We start from the raw sequence: 16,387 nt of genomic DNA, 5'->3' as shown, positions 1-16,387 counted from the left end.
ATCACCTTTGGCAGTGATTAGAGCATTGAGTCTTCTTGGGTATGACCCTACAAGCTTGGCACACCTTTATTTGGGGAGTTTCTCCCATTCTTCTCTGCAGATCCTCTCAAGCTTTTCAGGTCTCTCCAGAGACGTTTGATTGGGTTCAAGTCCGGACTCTGGCTGGGTCACTCAAGGTCATTCAGAGACTTGTCCCGAAGCCACTTGTTTTGCCTTGGCTGTTTTGCCTGTGCTTAGGGTCATTGTCCTAACAGTCTGAGGTTGTGGGCACTCTGGAGCAGGTTTTCATCAAGGATATCTCTGTACTTTGCTCCCAGTCCCTGCTGCTGAAAAACCTCCCCACAGCATGATGCTGCCACCACCATGCTTCACCCTAGTGATGGTTCCAGGTTTCCTCCAGAAGTGATGCTTGGTATTTAGGCCAAAGAGTTCAATCTTGGTTTCATCAACTGAGGGACCTTATATAGACAGGTGTGTGCCCAATCAATTGAAATTTCCACAGGTGGACTCCAAGTTCTAGAAAGAGCTCAAGGACGATCACTGGAAATAGGATACGAAATTTAGATCAGGTGTGTCTCATAGCAAAGGGTCTGAATACTTGTGTAAATAAGGTATGTTTTTTCCCCCACACATTTGCACACATTTCTAAAAACCAGTTTTCGCTTTCTCATTATGGGGTATTGTGTGTGGATTGATGAGGAAAATGTTTTATTTAATCTCTTTTCAAATAAGGCTGTAACGTAACAGTGTGGAAAAAGCCAAGGCGTCTGAATACTTTCCGAAGGCACACACAGAACGCACTGCAACTGCCTCTGCAACGCTGTAAGGCAAACACAGTTTTCCATTGGAAATGAATGTACTTCTGGTGTACCAAAACGCAATGGCGCTGTCGGTCTGACCCCCCCCCCCCCCCCCCCCCCGCACACCATCCTTGTCTGACCAGGAAGGACACCTTCTTCCAATCAAAATATATGAAATCTACAATCAAGACAGGGCTGAGGCATCAACTAATCTCCTTAAGTCACAGGAGACACCTCTCCATGGGGGAGAAAGATCCCCATTCTTCTTCAATGGCTTCACTTCATCCAAGAAGACACCCAGCTAAGAAAGAACCCTGCCGTCAAATGGCCACAGTTTGAATGTCAAAGGAATTAGCTTCGGTGGAGTCTGCCCCAAATGCTTCCCAATCAATAGTGGGTCCTTTACGTTTGCACGATGAAGAGACGTAGCAGAGTGAAGACCCTGGGTAATATCAAGGGACCAGACTGCTACAATGAAAATACACAAACTTGCAAAACGACAAAGAGTATTTCTGATAGCCATCGTAACAAATTACTAGTTAGTCTTTCACTTTGTGTAATGTAATTAGTCTTTCACTTTGTGTAATGAATTTCAGATATTTTCAAGCAATCATGAATATTAAGTTATTGCCATGTCAATTTTGGTATGTACGGAACCACAAGGAAATTACATGAAATTTAAATAGGTTTTGTGACTGCACAAAGAAGGTACAGACCGTTATGAATATAATATATTATGAACAGAACCTAACTAAACCACACCTTCTTTCACACCTGGACTCAAGTGAGTGAGTGAGTGATCTGACGCTTGGCCAATCAGACTTCAACACAGATGAATAAGTATACAAGTGGATTGCCTTACTTTCCTCAAATGCATTGGTGTTAAGCTGTAGGCCTAATCTTATGATTTTCTGTATTGATTAATGTACTGCAGTTTTTAGGGACCGGAATGCTACAGTGAAAATGCTAATAGATCATTAGATCATCTGGGCTTCCGAGTGGCGCATCGGTCTAAGGCATTGCATCTCAGTGCTAGAGGCGTCACTACAGACCCTGGTTTGATTCTAGGCTGTATCACAACTGGCCGTGATTGGGAGTCCCATAGGGCGGCGCACAATTGGCCCAGCGTTATCCGGGTTAGGGTTTGGTCAGGGGTAGGCAGTCAATGTAAATAAGAATTTGTTCTTAACTGACTTGCCTAGTAAAATAAAGATTTTAAAACATTTAAAAAATGTATGATGTACCACAGACGAGCCATTCTCTCTCAACTTCTTCCAAATCTATGCCTCTGCCTACTCCTTTTGCCAAGTGTTGCACCTGTGCTGCTTTAGCGTAGACTACATGGAGCTATCCCATTCCTGTTTTCCATTCAGAAAACCCCATTCTTTTATTCTGTATCATTTTACAGTTTGCATTGTTTGTTTGTTTTATCTTTCAATAAATGTTGCGTGTTTACAAGCATGTGGTTCTGGTACCAAACAGTTCAAAAGAATTTACGATGCCTTCAGAATGTTGGATGATAATTGATAAAGATTCATTTAAGACCAGATTTTTTCATAGCCTCAGATTATGGACGGTGCCCCGTATATTTCATAACTAATAACCAAACCCCTTATCATCACATTATCACCATTGTCTCTTTATATATCGAGGGACACCTCTTTAATATACCCTACAGAAGTATATCAAATCAACGTATCATAAAATTGACTAGAATTATAAATAACTATAAAGTCCTCTATGGTAAGGCCTGATGAAGCTGCCAAGATGGTTACGTAAGAACAGAAATACATAACCTCAGAAATAAGACAATTATTCATAATCATAAAAAACTAAACTAAATCTCGCTATATTGTTCATTTCAATGCAAAATCGTAGCAGTAGTGGTGTGCACCGATAGCCATGGCAACCCTGAGGGGTCTCCCAGGACACCAGACCAAGAAAACATCTAGTCACAGTGCAGATAGTGTCAAATTCTGGCCTGGTAGGTCTTCTCTCATATACTGTGTCTGTTTAGAATAGATCTACCAAATATACCATGACAATACACATTGCCTTCAGAAAGTATTCACACCCCTTGACCTTTTCTAAATTTTGTTATGTTACAGCGCGAATTTTTGATTTTTTGGGGATTTTGTGTCACTGTCCTACACAAAATACCCCATAGCGTGAAAGTGGAATTATGTTTTTGGAAATGTTTACTAATTCATTTTAAATAAAATAAATGATATGTCTTAAGTATTCAACCCCTTGGTTATGACAAGCCTAAATACGTTTACGAGTAGAAGTGTACTTAACAAGTCCTAATAAGTTGCACGGACTCACTGTGTGCAAAAATAGTGTTTAACATGTTTTTTGAACGATTACCTCATAAAAAAAAGTATCTGTACGGTCCCTTAGTCGAGCAGTGAATTTCAAACAAAGACTTAACCACAAAGACCAGGGAGGTTTTTCAATGCCTTGCAAAGAAGGGCACGTATTGGAAAATGGGTAAAAAAAAAGCCGACATTATTAATAACCCTTTGGATATCAATACACCCAGTCACTACAAAGATACAGGAATCTTTCCTAACTCAGTTGCCGGAGAGGAAGGAAACTGCTCAGAGACTTCACCATGAGGCCAATGGTGACTTTAAACAATTTCATGGCAGTAATAGGAGAAAACTAAGCATGGATAAACAACATTGTAGTTACTCCAAAATACTAACCCAATTGACAGAGTGAAAAGAAGGAAGCCTGTACAGAATAAAAACATATTCCAAAACATGCATCCTGTTTGCAATAAGCCACTTAAATAAAACTGAAAAAATGTGGCAAAGAAATGTACTTTATGTCCTAAATACAAAGCATTATGTTTGGGGCAAATCCAACACAACACGTCACTGAGTACCACTCTTCATATTTTCAAGCATGGTGGTGGCTGCATCATGTTATGGGTATGCTTGTCATCGTCAAGGACCAGGGAGTTTGAGGATAAAAATAAACGGAATAGAGCTAAGCACAGGGAAAATCCTAACAGAAAACCTGGTTCAGTCTGCTTTCCAACAGATACTGGGAAAAAATAAAATCCCCTTTCAGTAGGACAACAACCTAAAACACAAGGCCAAATATACACTGGAGTTGCTTACCAAGACAATGTTCCTGAGTGGCCTAGTTACAGTTTGACATAAAATTAGCTTGAATATCTATGGCAAGACTTGAAAATGTCTGTCTAGCAATGATCAACAACCAACTTGACAGAGCTTGAAGAATTTTTTAAAAGAATAATGTGCAAATATTCTACAATCCAGGTGTGCCAAGCTCTTAGAGACCTACCCAGAAGGACTCACAGCTTAATTGCTGCCAAAGGTGATTCTACGCTATACTGAGATATGACACTATGTGAGATACCACATATTGGAGATATTATGCTAGATTGAGATATTACCCTATGTGTAGATTGTATTCTCAGATGGCCATTTTGCTATTTCTAGACACTGCACTACTGTATGTAGATATACAATGCATTGGATATATTGTTATTTGAAAGAGCTGCTTTAGAAAAACATAAATATACCCATTGTGGAGAAAAACAAGCATGTTCTTATGAAGATAGTATGCTAAACATAAATTGTGATAATACATATGGTTGTGAAAGAGAATAAAGGATACGGTTGTAAGCGGAGGTGAAGTCCTTGTTTAGGGACCAGCCCAGAATGTTGGCTATGTCTGATCGTAGTGGGTGACCAGTGCAGGTGTACACATTATCCTCTGTCACCTTCCCATATGCCATGCTGGTGCTCTGAGAAATACATGGGTGAGGAATCAGTCAGTCATAAAATATAACACAAATAAATTCACTTTAAGTAAATAGTACAATCTATATCTGTATTATATAGCTAATACTAGTGGTGAGCACCAATATTGATACTGTTTGATATCGATGAGAAAGGCATATTGTGATATCGGTTTATTCTTCCTGTGAAAAAAGGAAACTGGAGGAGGCTCCAGTCTCCTTTTGACCTCATTTAACACTCAATTTACTTAACAAAAGGTACATCTCAACAGGTGGTCCAGGTATGATCTGACACCAGTGGGTGGGCCTTTCCTATTTTGTCCTCTATTGTTCCTCAAGCAAGTGGGAAGCCGATGACATCACATCGGAACAACTCCTTGAATGCCTTACTCCTTAAAGTTTGCAGTTGTGTCTAAAAAACACTATTCTGCTCAAAACACATTGTTTTACCTTTAATGTGTACATTATTTAGGATATCGCCTTTCAACAAAAATATCACCTTGTTTTACTCCAATGTTTGTAAACAATGTAAATAAAAACTGTATAGCCTCAAAACATGATTAAAACTCAAATGTTGATATCATGGATGGTTAGTCCTTGCACCCGTAGACAGCTCGGTCTATGAATTCGACAGTGGTTACATTTATCCAGGCCCATCCCTCAGCTTTTTACCAAAACAGAGGTGGGGAGGAGCTTTGTTACTTTGAAATGAAGGATTCTAGCTTTAACCTACACTGTTCTGTAAAAAAGTATTAATGACTGTTCCTGTATGCACAAAACCCTCTCACAGACCTTCTCACAAGGCAGGTTCTTGAATTAGCATATTTAATTGCCTGCTGATGGGCCATCAACTGTGGGCTTCCCATTGTATTCAAACTGGTTAGGTAGGTTTATGCGACCAGAACATTTTACACCTGTCCCAATGAACAATCCACAAGCAGATGTCTAGACTTTACAGAAAAGTGAACATTCACACAGTTGCAATGTATTTTTTTTAACAAACTGATACATCAATATGACATCGAAAAATGCTACTGATATCGATATTCCATATCGGTGACTATCACTAGTTAATACATGCATTAATTTTCATCAGCAATACAAACTGAACACTGTGACGCAATTGACTACATTTAGCTACACACTGGTAATACGTTTTTTTCCGTACCTGCAGTATGTTGAGTGATCTTCTTATGTCTCCTGATGATAGGGTCACAATAGCTTGTATTCCATCTGGAGTTATATCAATGCTGCAGGGACTAGATCAGACATACATACGCCTCTGATTAAAAGGCAAGAATAAAACCCAGCACACAGTGTCTTTCTGGGACACTAAAAGCCTGCCCCTCCAGATAACCTCTGGCCTCTCTAGACCCCCTCACCTCTCCTGTTGGACAGCATACTCCAGCCTGGGGATCATCTGGTCCTGAGACAGGACGGAACCTGGTGCGTCTGGACTGCAGGGCCGGGATCATTTTAGACAGGTAGTTACAGAGCAGACAAAACGCGTGTTCTCTGTGTATTTCTCAATGACTGTAGGAGAGGAAGAGAGAGGTAGAGGGGGAGGAGATAGATAATGGAGAGGAAACAAGAGGAGAGAGAGGAAGGGAGAAATGGATGTCAATGTTTTGAAGATCAGCGGACATAACCTCATAAAAATGTAAAATCCAAAATATTAACCCGCTGTTAAATCAGTGGGATCTATTACAAGCAATTGCAGCACATTAATATTGTAAATCATTAGCAGTAATAACAGGGTAATATGCAGTATCCCCCTCCCAAATACATTCAACATTTTGTTTGTCGTGTCAAATCTCATGTAACAGTAAGCACATCTTTTAATCAGTGAGAATGACTGGAAATGACTGGTTAGCTGGCAGGCAGCTCATTTGGCCAGTTGGTACACAGCAGGTGAGCACATCAAAACAGATGGTTACCTCGCCGCAATGCATTCTGGGCATCCCGGGTCATAGCATCGGCCTCGTCCAGTATCACCAACTTGAAACCCTTCCTGGAAGACAAAAACAAAAAAATAAACACACATTTTGTGAATTGAAGTAAGGGTTGCCTGTGTAGGATACGGGGACTTTAAATAATAATTTGTGTACAAATCAAATCAAATTTTATTGGTAGCATACACATGGTTAGCAGACGTTCTTGCGAGTGTAGCGAAATGCTTGTGCATTTAGTACCGACAGTGCAGCAACATCTAACATGCAATCTAACAATTCCACAACAACTACCTAATACACACAACTCTAAGTAAAGAAATGGAATAATAACATATACATATAAATATATGGATGTGCAATGACAGAGAGGCAAGATGCAATAGATGGTATAAAATACAGTATATACATATGAGATGAGTAATGCAAAATATGTAAACAATATTAAAGTGGCATTATTAAAGTGACTAGTGAACCAATTATTAAAGTGGCCAATGATATAACGTCTGTATGTAGGCGGCAGCCTCACTGTGTTATTGATGGCTGTTCAACAGTCTGATGGCCTTGAGATAGAAGCTGTTTTTCATTCTCTCGGGCCCAGCTTTGATGCACCTGTACTGACCTCGCCATCTGGATGGTAGCGGGGTGAACAGGCAGTGGCTCGGGTGGTTGTTGTCCTTGATGATCTTTTTGGCCTTCCTGTGACATCGGGTGCTGTAGGTGTCCTGGAGGGCCGGTAGTTTGCCCCCAGTGAATCGTTGTGCAGACCGCACCACCCTCTGGAGAGCCTTGTGGTTGTGGGCTGTGCAATTGCCATACCAGGCCGTGATGCAGCCCAACAGGATGCTCTCATTGTGCATTTGTAAAAGTTTGTGAGTGTTTTAGATGACAAGCCAAATTTCTTCAGCCTTATGAGGTTGAATGACGCTTTTTTCACCACACTGTCTGTATGGGTGGACCACTTCAGTTTGTCCGTGATGTGTACTCAGAGTGCTCACTCTGCTGTTTCCTGAAGTCAACGATCATCTCCTTTGTTTTGTTGACGTTGAATGAGAGGTTGTTTTGCTGAAACCACACTCCGAGTGCCCTCACCACCTCCCTGTAGGCTTTCTCGTCGTTATTGGTAATCAAGCCTACTACTGTTTCGTCTGCAAACTTGATGAGTGAGTTGGATGCGGGCATGGTCACGCAGTCATGGGTGAACAGGGAGTACAGGAGGGGTGTTGAGGATCAACAAAGAGGAGGTGTTGTTTCCTACCTTCACCATCTGTGGGTGGCCCGTCAGGAAGTCCAGGACCCAATTGCACAGGGCGGGATTGAGACCCAGGGCCTCTAGCTTAATGATTAGCTTTGAGGGTACTATGGTGTTGAATGCTGAGCTATAGTCAATGAACAGCATTCTTACATAGGTATTCCTCTTGTCCAGATGGGATAGGGCAGTGTGCAATGTTATGGCGATTGCATCATCTGTGGACCTATTGGGGAGGTAAGCAAATTGAAGTGGGTCTAAGCACTTCATGATGACAGAAGTGAGTGCTACGGGGCGATAGTAATTTAGTGCAGTTACCTTTGCCTTCTTGGGTACAGGAACAATTGTGGCCATCTTTAAGCATGTGGAGACAGCAGACTGGGATAGGGAGAGATTAAATATTTCCGCAAACATACCAGCCAGCTGGTCTGAGCATGCTCGGAGGACGTGACTAGGGATGCTTGCTGGGCTGGCAGCCTTGCGAGGGTTAACACGTTTAAATGTCTTATTGATTCCGATTGGTCAGACCAGCGTTGAATATTTCTTAACACGGGTACATCCTGTTTGATTTTATGCCTATAGGAAGGAGTAAATTGGAGTCGTGATCAGATTTGCCAAAAGGAGGGCGGGGGAGGGCCTTGTATGCATCGCGGAAGAAAGAGTAGCAGTGATTCAGTTTGCTGACAGAATTTAGGTAGCCTTGTTCTCAAATTTGCTTTGTTAAAATCCCCAGCTTCAATAAATGCAGCCGGAGTATATATGGTATCCAGTTTGCATAAAGTCCAGTGAATTTCATCGAGGGCCGTGGTAATGGCTTGAGGGGGGATATGCATGGCTGTGACATTACCAGAGGAGAATTCTCTTGGGAGATAATACGGTCAGCATTTGATTGTGAGGAATTCTAGGTCAGGTGAACAAAAGGACTTGAGTTCTTGTATGCTGTTACAATTACACCATGAGTCGCTAATCATGAAACATTCATTTCTTTGTCCTTGCTGAAAAGACTGGGGAAATGATTGCGATATGGTAGCTAAAAGACCTACTTCTCTAAAAGGATTATTGTTAGGGATTGTAACGATTTACCGATATGAGCCCAAACCGATCCAAAAGTCGCAAGCGTCAATAGAAAATTAATTCAAACATTATGAAACGCCAGTTCACTAAAATGTTTTACTCATTTAATTGTACCCCACCTGAAAATACCTCTAATCTTTTGTGACTGAATTTATGCGTCACCTCAACCATTAGCCAATATTGAATTAAGCATGTATATGTGTATGACAGTCACTGATCTCGAAGTCAGATAACAGCTGTGCGCACAGAGCATAGCTACTCGTGCCAGCGAGAGGTAGGCACATCCCTGATCTAATATTCGTACAGCTGTGCAGCACCTTCTGCATTCAAATGCTTGTAAAAGGGCTTTCGCAATGTCAAATCATAGGCTTTATTAGTTGGGTCACATCCAATGTAGTTTGCTGGGTCATTGTTACCAAATGCGGTGTAGAAAATTGTGTTTTACCAGTGGAGTTGTGTAGGCTAGGCTATCGGAGTGGACGCAACTCACATCTAACTGCTGATTGTGGCTTTTCGATTGGCGTGTTCACCATAAGCAATAGCTTTGGTAGTTGTGCTTTAAACAGTCAGTGCATTGGTCCTTTGCACATGAACAGGGTAAAGTTGTAATTTCACAAGAAAGACAGCAATCATTTTTGCAAGCTGCACTCAGTTTGAGCGGGAGAAGAGCTCTCCTCCATAAAGTTTCAAAAGGTCAAAACCCTTCACTTTTGAGAAGGGCCGAAATCCAAAGCTGGTGTACCAAAACGCAATGACGCAGTCGATCTGATTGAGGCGTTAGAGCAGAGTCGCCCCCCCCCACCGACCTCGTCCACACCTTCTGACTAGGAAGGACACCTCAGGTAGCCTAGCGGTTAGAGCATTAGGCCAGTAACCGAGCCAACAAGGTGAAAAAACTGTCGATGTGCCCTTGAGCAAGGCACTTAAATCTAATTTGCTCCAGGGGCCCCCTACTACCATGGCTGACCCCATAAAACAAAACATTTCACTAAACCTATCCGGTGTATGTGACAATAAAACTCCTCAATTCACAGGAGACACCTCTCCATGGGGGAGAAAGAACCCCATTCTTCTTCAATGGCTTCACGTCATTCAGGAAGACACCCAGCTGAGAAAGAACCCTGCCGTCAAATGGCCACAGTTTGAATGTCAAAGGAATTATCCGTGGTGGAGGCTGCCCCAAATGGTTCCCAATCAATGGGAGGTCCTTTACGTTTGCACGACAAAGAGATGTTGCAGAGTGTAGGCCCTGGGTGATACCAAGGCACTGGACTGCTAAAGTAAAAAACTGCATTTTTTTTAATAAAAACCTTATATTGTACTTTTTCCAAAGTACACAGAGTTCCAAAGAGTATTTCTGATATCCATCATAACAAATGAATAATTGTGTAATTATGCTATGCCTCTCACTTTGTGTCATGAATTTCAGATATTTTTGAGCATTCATGAATTTGAAGTTATTAGCATGTCAATTTTGGTATGCATGGAACCACAAGGAAATGACAAGAACATTGAAATAGGTTTTGTGACTGCACAAAGAAAGTACAGACTGTTATAGCCATAATACGTTATGAAAAGAACCCAACTAAACCACACCTTCTTCCGCAACTGGACTCAAGTGGGAGTGATTGATCTGAAGCTTGGCCAATCAGACTTCATCACAGATAAATATCTGTGTTATATTAATTGGCTAAGTCAAAGATAATTTCTAAAGATAAATATCGACATATTACTTGCTAAAAAAAATGTATCTGCTAAAATGGCAAGTGAATCAGTGGGTGATGGGGTTTTCAGATTGCCTGTACCCCACCTAATCTGATAGTGATAGATCCTCAGTCTGCCCTAATGCTCAGCTCAGGTTCATACACACACCATACACTGTGAAGCACTCACTCACACAAACAGTGTCACTCAGCTCAGAGAAGTAAGATCAGATAGATCCAGTTTAGAAAGGCCCAGCTCCTGAGCGCCATCAGCATTTAATATAGAATGTAAAATGAATGTGTTCATGCAACAAATGTTAGTGCATCGAATCGTTTTGAATCCCGAACCGAATCGCATTAATTCCTTCCACTAATCAAACTGTATTTCACTGAATCGTTTCAAACTAAAATAATTGTTATTTTATCGTATCGGAACCCATGTATCAAGATGCGTACCGAATTGTGCTTGAAATAGAAAGATTCACATCCCCAATTATTATTGTCTTACTTGAATATGGTCCTGGTGCCGGCAAAACTCAGGATGGGTCCTCAAACAACATCAACACCTTGGTCGTCGGAAAGGTTTAACTAAAATAAATGCATTAACATGTAAGAACAATCATTTGTTATAATAACAGATACAGTGCATTTGGAAAGTATTCAGACCCCTTGACTTTTTCCACATTTTGTTGCGTTACTGTAAGGACCGATGCCAGAGATGAGAAGCAGGTACAGGGAGTTGAACATTTAATACGGAACAGACAGGTAACAGGACAGGAACAACGTCAGCACGCGGTTATACAAAGACATACAAATATTAATGCAGAAGCAGGGAACAGAGCAGGGAACCAGACAGATATATGGAAGGTAATGACAGAGGTGATTGAGTCCAGGTGAGTCCAATAATCGATAATGCGTGTGACTGGGGAAAGGCAGGTGTGTGTAATGATGATAGCAGGAGTGCACAAGGCTGGGGAGCCTGGCGCCCTCAAGAGCCAGGGGGGAAGAGCGGGAGCAGGCTTGACAGTTACAGCGTACTCTAAAATTGATTAAATTGTTTGTTTCCCTCATCAATCTACACACAAAACCCCATGATGACGAAGTGAAAACAGGTTTTTATACATTTTTGCAAATGAATAAAAAATAAAAAACAGAAACATCATATTTACATAAGCATTCAGACCCTCTACTCAGAACTTTGATGAAGCACTTTTGGCAGAAATTACAGCCTTGAGTCTTCTTGGGTATGACGCTACAAGCTTGGCACGCCTGTATTTGGGGAGTTTCTCCCATTCTTCTCTGCAGATCCTCTCAAGCTCTGTCAGGTTGGATGGGGAGCGTCGCTGCACAGTGATTTTCAGGTCTCTCCAGAGATGTTAGATCGGGTTCAAGTCCGGGCTCTGGCTGGGCCACTCAAGGACATTCAGAGACTTGTCCCGAAGCTACTCCTGATTTGTCTAGGCTGTGTGCTTAGGGTCGTTGTCCTGTTAGGAGATGAACATTCACCCCAGTCTGAGGTCCTGAGTGCTCTGGAGCAGGTTCTCATCAAAGATCTCTCTGTACTTTGCTCCGTTCATCTTCCCTTGATCCTGACTTGTCTCCCAGTCCCTGCCGCTGAAAAACATCCCCACAGCATGATGCTGCCACCACGCTTCACTGTAGGGATGGTGGCAGGTTTCGACCAGACGTGTTTGGCATTCAGGCCAAATAGTTCAATCTTGGTTTCATCAGACCAGAGAATCATGTTTCTCATGGTCTGAGAGTCCTTTAGGTGCCTTTGGCAAACTCCAAGCGGGCTGTCATGTGCCTTTTACTGAAGAGTGGCTTCCGCCTGGCCAATCTACCACAAAGGCCTGATTGGTGGAGTGCTGCAGAGATGGTTGTCCTTCTGGAAGGTTCTCCCATCTCCACAGAGAAACACCTAAGGCTGTCAGAGCGACCATCGGGTTTTGCTCTGACACGCGCTGTCAACTGTGGGAACTTATATAAGCAGGTGTGTAAGTTTGCAAACCATGTCCAATCAATTGAATTTACCAGAGGTGGACTCCAATCAAGTTGTAGAAACATCTCAAGGATGATCAATGGAAAAAGGATTCACCTGAGCTCAATTTTGAGTCTCATAGCAAAGGGTCTGAATACTTACGTAAATAAGGTATTTTTTTTATTTGCAAAAATGTCTAAAAACCTGTTTTTGCTTTGTCATTATGGGGTATTGTGTGTAGATTGATGAGAAAATAAATTAATTTAATCAATTTTAGAATAAGGCTGAAACGTTACAAAATGTGGAAAAAGTTAAGGGGTCTGAATACTCTCCGAATTCACTGTAAATTGGAACATAACATTGATTGCACCCGAGAACATTTCTTTATGCCCCACACTAACATTAAATGTTAAGAATCAGTCTAGCTGACTGGAAAACATGACAACCCTCAAGTACAGTGTTATGAGCGTTACATTTATTTCTGATAATTCTACTGTACCTGGAGGTCCATAGAAGAGATGCGGCAGTCTGTCCTCACTCATAAACTTCTGGACTGAAGAAAGCCAGGGTTGTTACATTGAACTTATGCAAAATATGTTATAGTTAATTTGAGCATGAAAACATTATTTGGAATACATTCACTTTACCATACAATTTAATTGTTGCTGGAATGGATAAGGGTCAGGTTTTCAACAGTAGTTCCATCCCTGCTGTTTCAAAGACTAACAAAACCATACTTACTGGTGCTTAATATGTCCTTTTGAGAAATCAAGTCATCTAGGGTCTGTGGCCTGTATTTCTCAACCCTACAAATATGTACAAAAATGTCAGCCAGCATCCGCGCATAGTGGCTACATTAGAGTCAGGGAAGAGGTGGTGGGAATAGAGAGCTACATTCCTGCTGAAAATATGAAAAAAAAAAAAATTATAATGTGTCCCACAGATGAATTCAAACGGTTGTCTTTCTGTTCAGCATGCATTATCTATTGTATTAAAAGCACATCTTTGTCGTTCTGCATCAAGTTCAGTAGCCTACCTTTCTTCTCTTTTGTTGGGTGTGCGAGATCATGTGCACCTATATGTGTGGTCTCACTTAAATAGTCTGTAGACTAGGCTATATGGGCGGAGAAGCACGGCTCAGTTGTCTTTAACTTCCTAAATATGCAGGGCTTTTTATGCCATGTAAATCCTTGGGCGGGCCTCCTAAGTGTTCTTTTGGGTCACTTAAGTCCACATAGTGTAAAAATAAATACATAGAAAATATTTTGGATTGAAACACTTTCATTGTCAACATTAACGACTACAATAAAGTATGCAGAAAAGATAATGGACCTATATTTTGTGACCATTTTTTTGTGACTCCCCGGATTTTGTATTAAACTTTCTTAGTGCCCAAGCTTGCTATGCCCTTAACCTTGTTCTGAACACCTCCAAAACAAAGGTCATGTAGTTTGGTAAGAAGAATGCCCCTCTCCCCACAGATGTGATTACTACCTCTGAGGGTTTAGAGCTTGAGGTAGTCACCTAATACAAGTATTTGGGAGTATGGCTAGACGGTACACTGTCCTTCTCTCAGCACATATCAAGGCTGCAGGGTAAGGTTAAATCTAGACTTGGTTTCCTCTATCGTGATCGCTCCTCTTTCACCCCTGCTGCCAAACTAACCCTGATTCAGATGACCATTTTACCCATGCTAGATTACGGAGACATCATTTATAGATTAGCAGGTAAGGGTTCTCTCGAGCGGCTAGATGTTCTTTACCATTCGGCCATCAGATTTGCCACCAATGTTCATTATAACACACATCACTGCATTCTATACTCCTCTGTAAACTGGTCATCTCTGTATACCCGTCGCAAGACCCACTGGTTGATGCTTCTTTATGAAACCCTATTAGGCCTCACCCCCCCCTATCTAAGATACCTACTGCAGCCCTCATCCTCCACATACATGACCCATTCTGCCAGTCACATTCTCTTAAAGGTCCCCAAAGCACACACATCCCGGGGTCGCTCCTCTTTTCAGTTTGCAGCAGCTAGCGACTGGAACCAGCTGCAACAAACACTCAAACTGGACAGTTTTATCTCTATCTCTTCATTCAAAGACTCAATCATGGACACTCTTACTGACAGTTGTGGCTGCTTCGCGTGATGTATAGTTGTCTCTACCTTCTTGCCCTTTGTGGTGTTGTCTGTGCCCAATAATGTTCGTACCATGTTTTGTGCTGCTGCCATGTTGTGCACTAGGCTGCAGTGCGTTCTGTGTACCCCATGCCTTCAATATTTTCAGCTCGTGTGTGGCATTACCATGCGGTGGTACAGATGGAAGTAAAAGTTATCCATTGGGAAGGACCATACAGAGGCCAAATGATCATGCCGATTGTGTAATTACGGGCAATGGAAATGCGTATCTTGTAAGAATGACACTGGGACAATTCCTCATTAATACACTTGGGTACCGCAAACCGGCCAACTTAATGGCGTGCAAAATCAATACACACATAACTGTTCTGTGCATAATTTAGCATGCCATCATGCTGGGCAAGCTAGTGATTTAAAATCAGTACTCTAGATGAAAACCACCAGTTCAATTTATTGATGTTGTTAGAGATGAATGTGACAGAAGAATATAAATACATTAATTGTTGTAATGCGCCCTTGTACGCGCCAGTCTGTTGGTAGCTCTGCCAGCCTATGAAACCTGTAAAACGACCAAAGAATAACGTTCATCTGTTCTAGTATTAGCTTTGGTCGAACAGGGCTCAACTGATCTTCGCCATGCTGCAAACGTTTCTGCAACCTTGCGAAGCACGTGTGTGCATCACGTACGGAAAATGGGGGTTAGACATCCGGCAAAAACAACATACTGCAAAACGCATGTGCATCTGTAGGACATATGGCGACTGCGACCCTTGCCACGCCCACCTAAATCCCGTTTTGATTCAGAAAAACATTATATGAATATTAATAACACATATATTTTACTCAGCCTGCAAATTGTTCCGCTTCTAAAGGTTATGCAAAATGTAGCTCAAGTCAAGTGTTTGCTCTCCTATATTTCTTCGCAACTCTACTATCTTTCAAACTACGTCTACCCTATTGGCTGATATAGCCCAATAATACCGATAGCCTAATACATTTGGCTACGTGAGAATCTCTGTTGAGCATTTTGATCCCGACTAAGGGTTGAACATTTTCTGGGACCGGGACTGCGTCACATACATTTAACATAACATTGCGGGACCGCGGTCGCGCAAGGGACCAGTTCTTGCTTGAGCTGGTGGGTGTCGGACAATAAGTCAGCGGGAACGGTACGAAAAGTAACGTTATATTCATTGACATCTTACATGCATGGTTAAATGTCCATGACAATAACGTTTACAAGTCAGCGAAAATACACATCACGCACAAGCGAAACATTGATTGAAGTTCGGCGAGCTACAGTACCTAAAGGTTTCCACTAGATAACACAACCACAGTAATTACACAGCCACAAAATAAACATTAGCTTAGCAGTGTGGTTAGGTCTAAAATCATTTTAAGAAGATAAATTGTAGAAATGGGCGGGGTTTAGCTAGAATGACGACTTTGTGGCTGTGTTAACTAGTGACGACCCTAGCTAAATCCTGCTAAATTTTAACGTAACTACCTTTGCTGGCAACACGTAAACTAGCTAGCTAGTTGATTCAACTTACCACGGCAAATTTCTTGACTGCAACGGTATCTTGCTAGTCGATGCCATTTGAATCGTTGATTTAGTTAGCTAGAAAAGAGTGCTTCACTAATCGGCAAAATTTTCTTGGCGCGCTCCACTTCAACAAAATGTGCTTTACGTCACGAAACTGAGTTTACGGCA

At 41.7% G+C, this 16,387-nt stretch overlaps 1 pseudogene; it reads right to left on the bottom strand.

The window, feature by feature from the left end:
• Positions 1-905: 905 nt before the first annotated feature.
• LOC129853890 (replication factor C subunit 5-like) lies at positions 906-16,362 on the bottom strand (annotated as a pseudogene).
• Positions 16,363-16,387: the final 25 nt, after the last annotated feature.

Source organism: Salvelinus fontinalis, chromosome 4, assembly GCF_029448725.1.
Source record: "Salvelinus fontinalis isolate EN_2023a chromosome 4, ASM2944872v1, whole genome shotgun sequence".
In the NCBI taxonomy this organism is placed as follows: Eukaryota; Metazoa; Chordata; class Actinopteri; order Salmoniformes; family Salmonidae; genus Salvelinus; species Salvelinus fontinalis.
The sequence above is the reverse complement of the archived record's forward strand: the minus strand, read 5'-3'. Positions and strand labels throughout refer to the sequence as shown.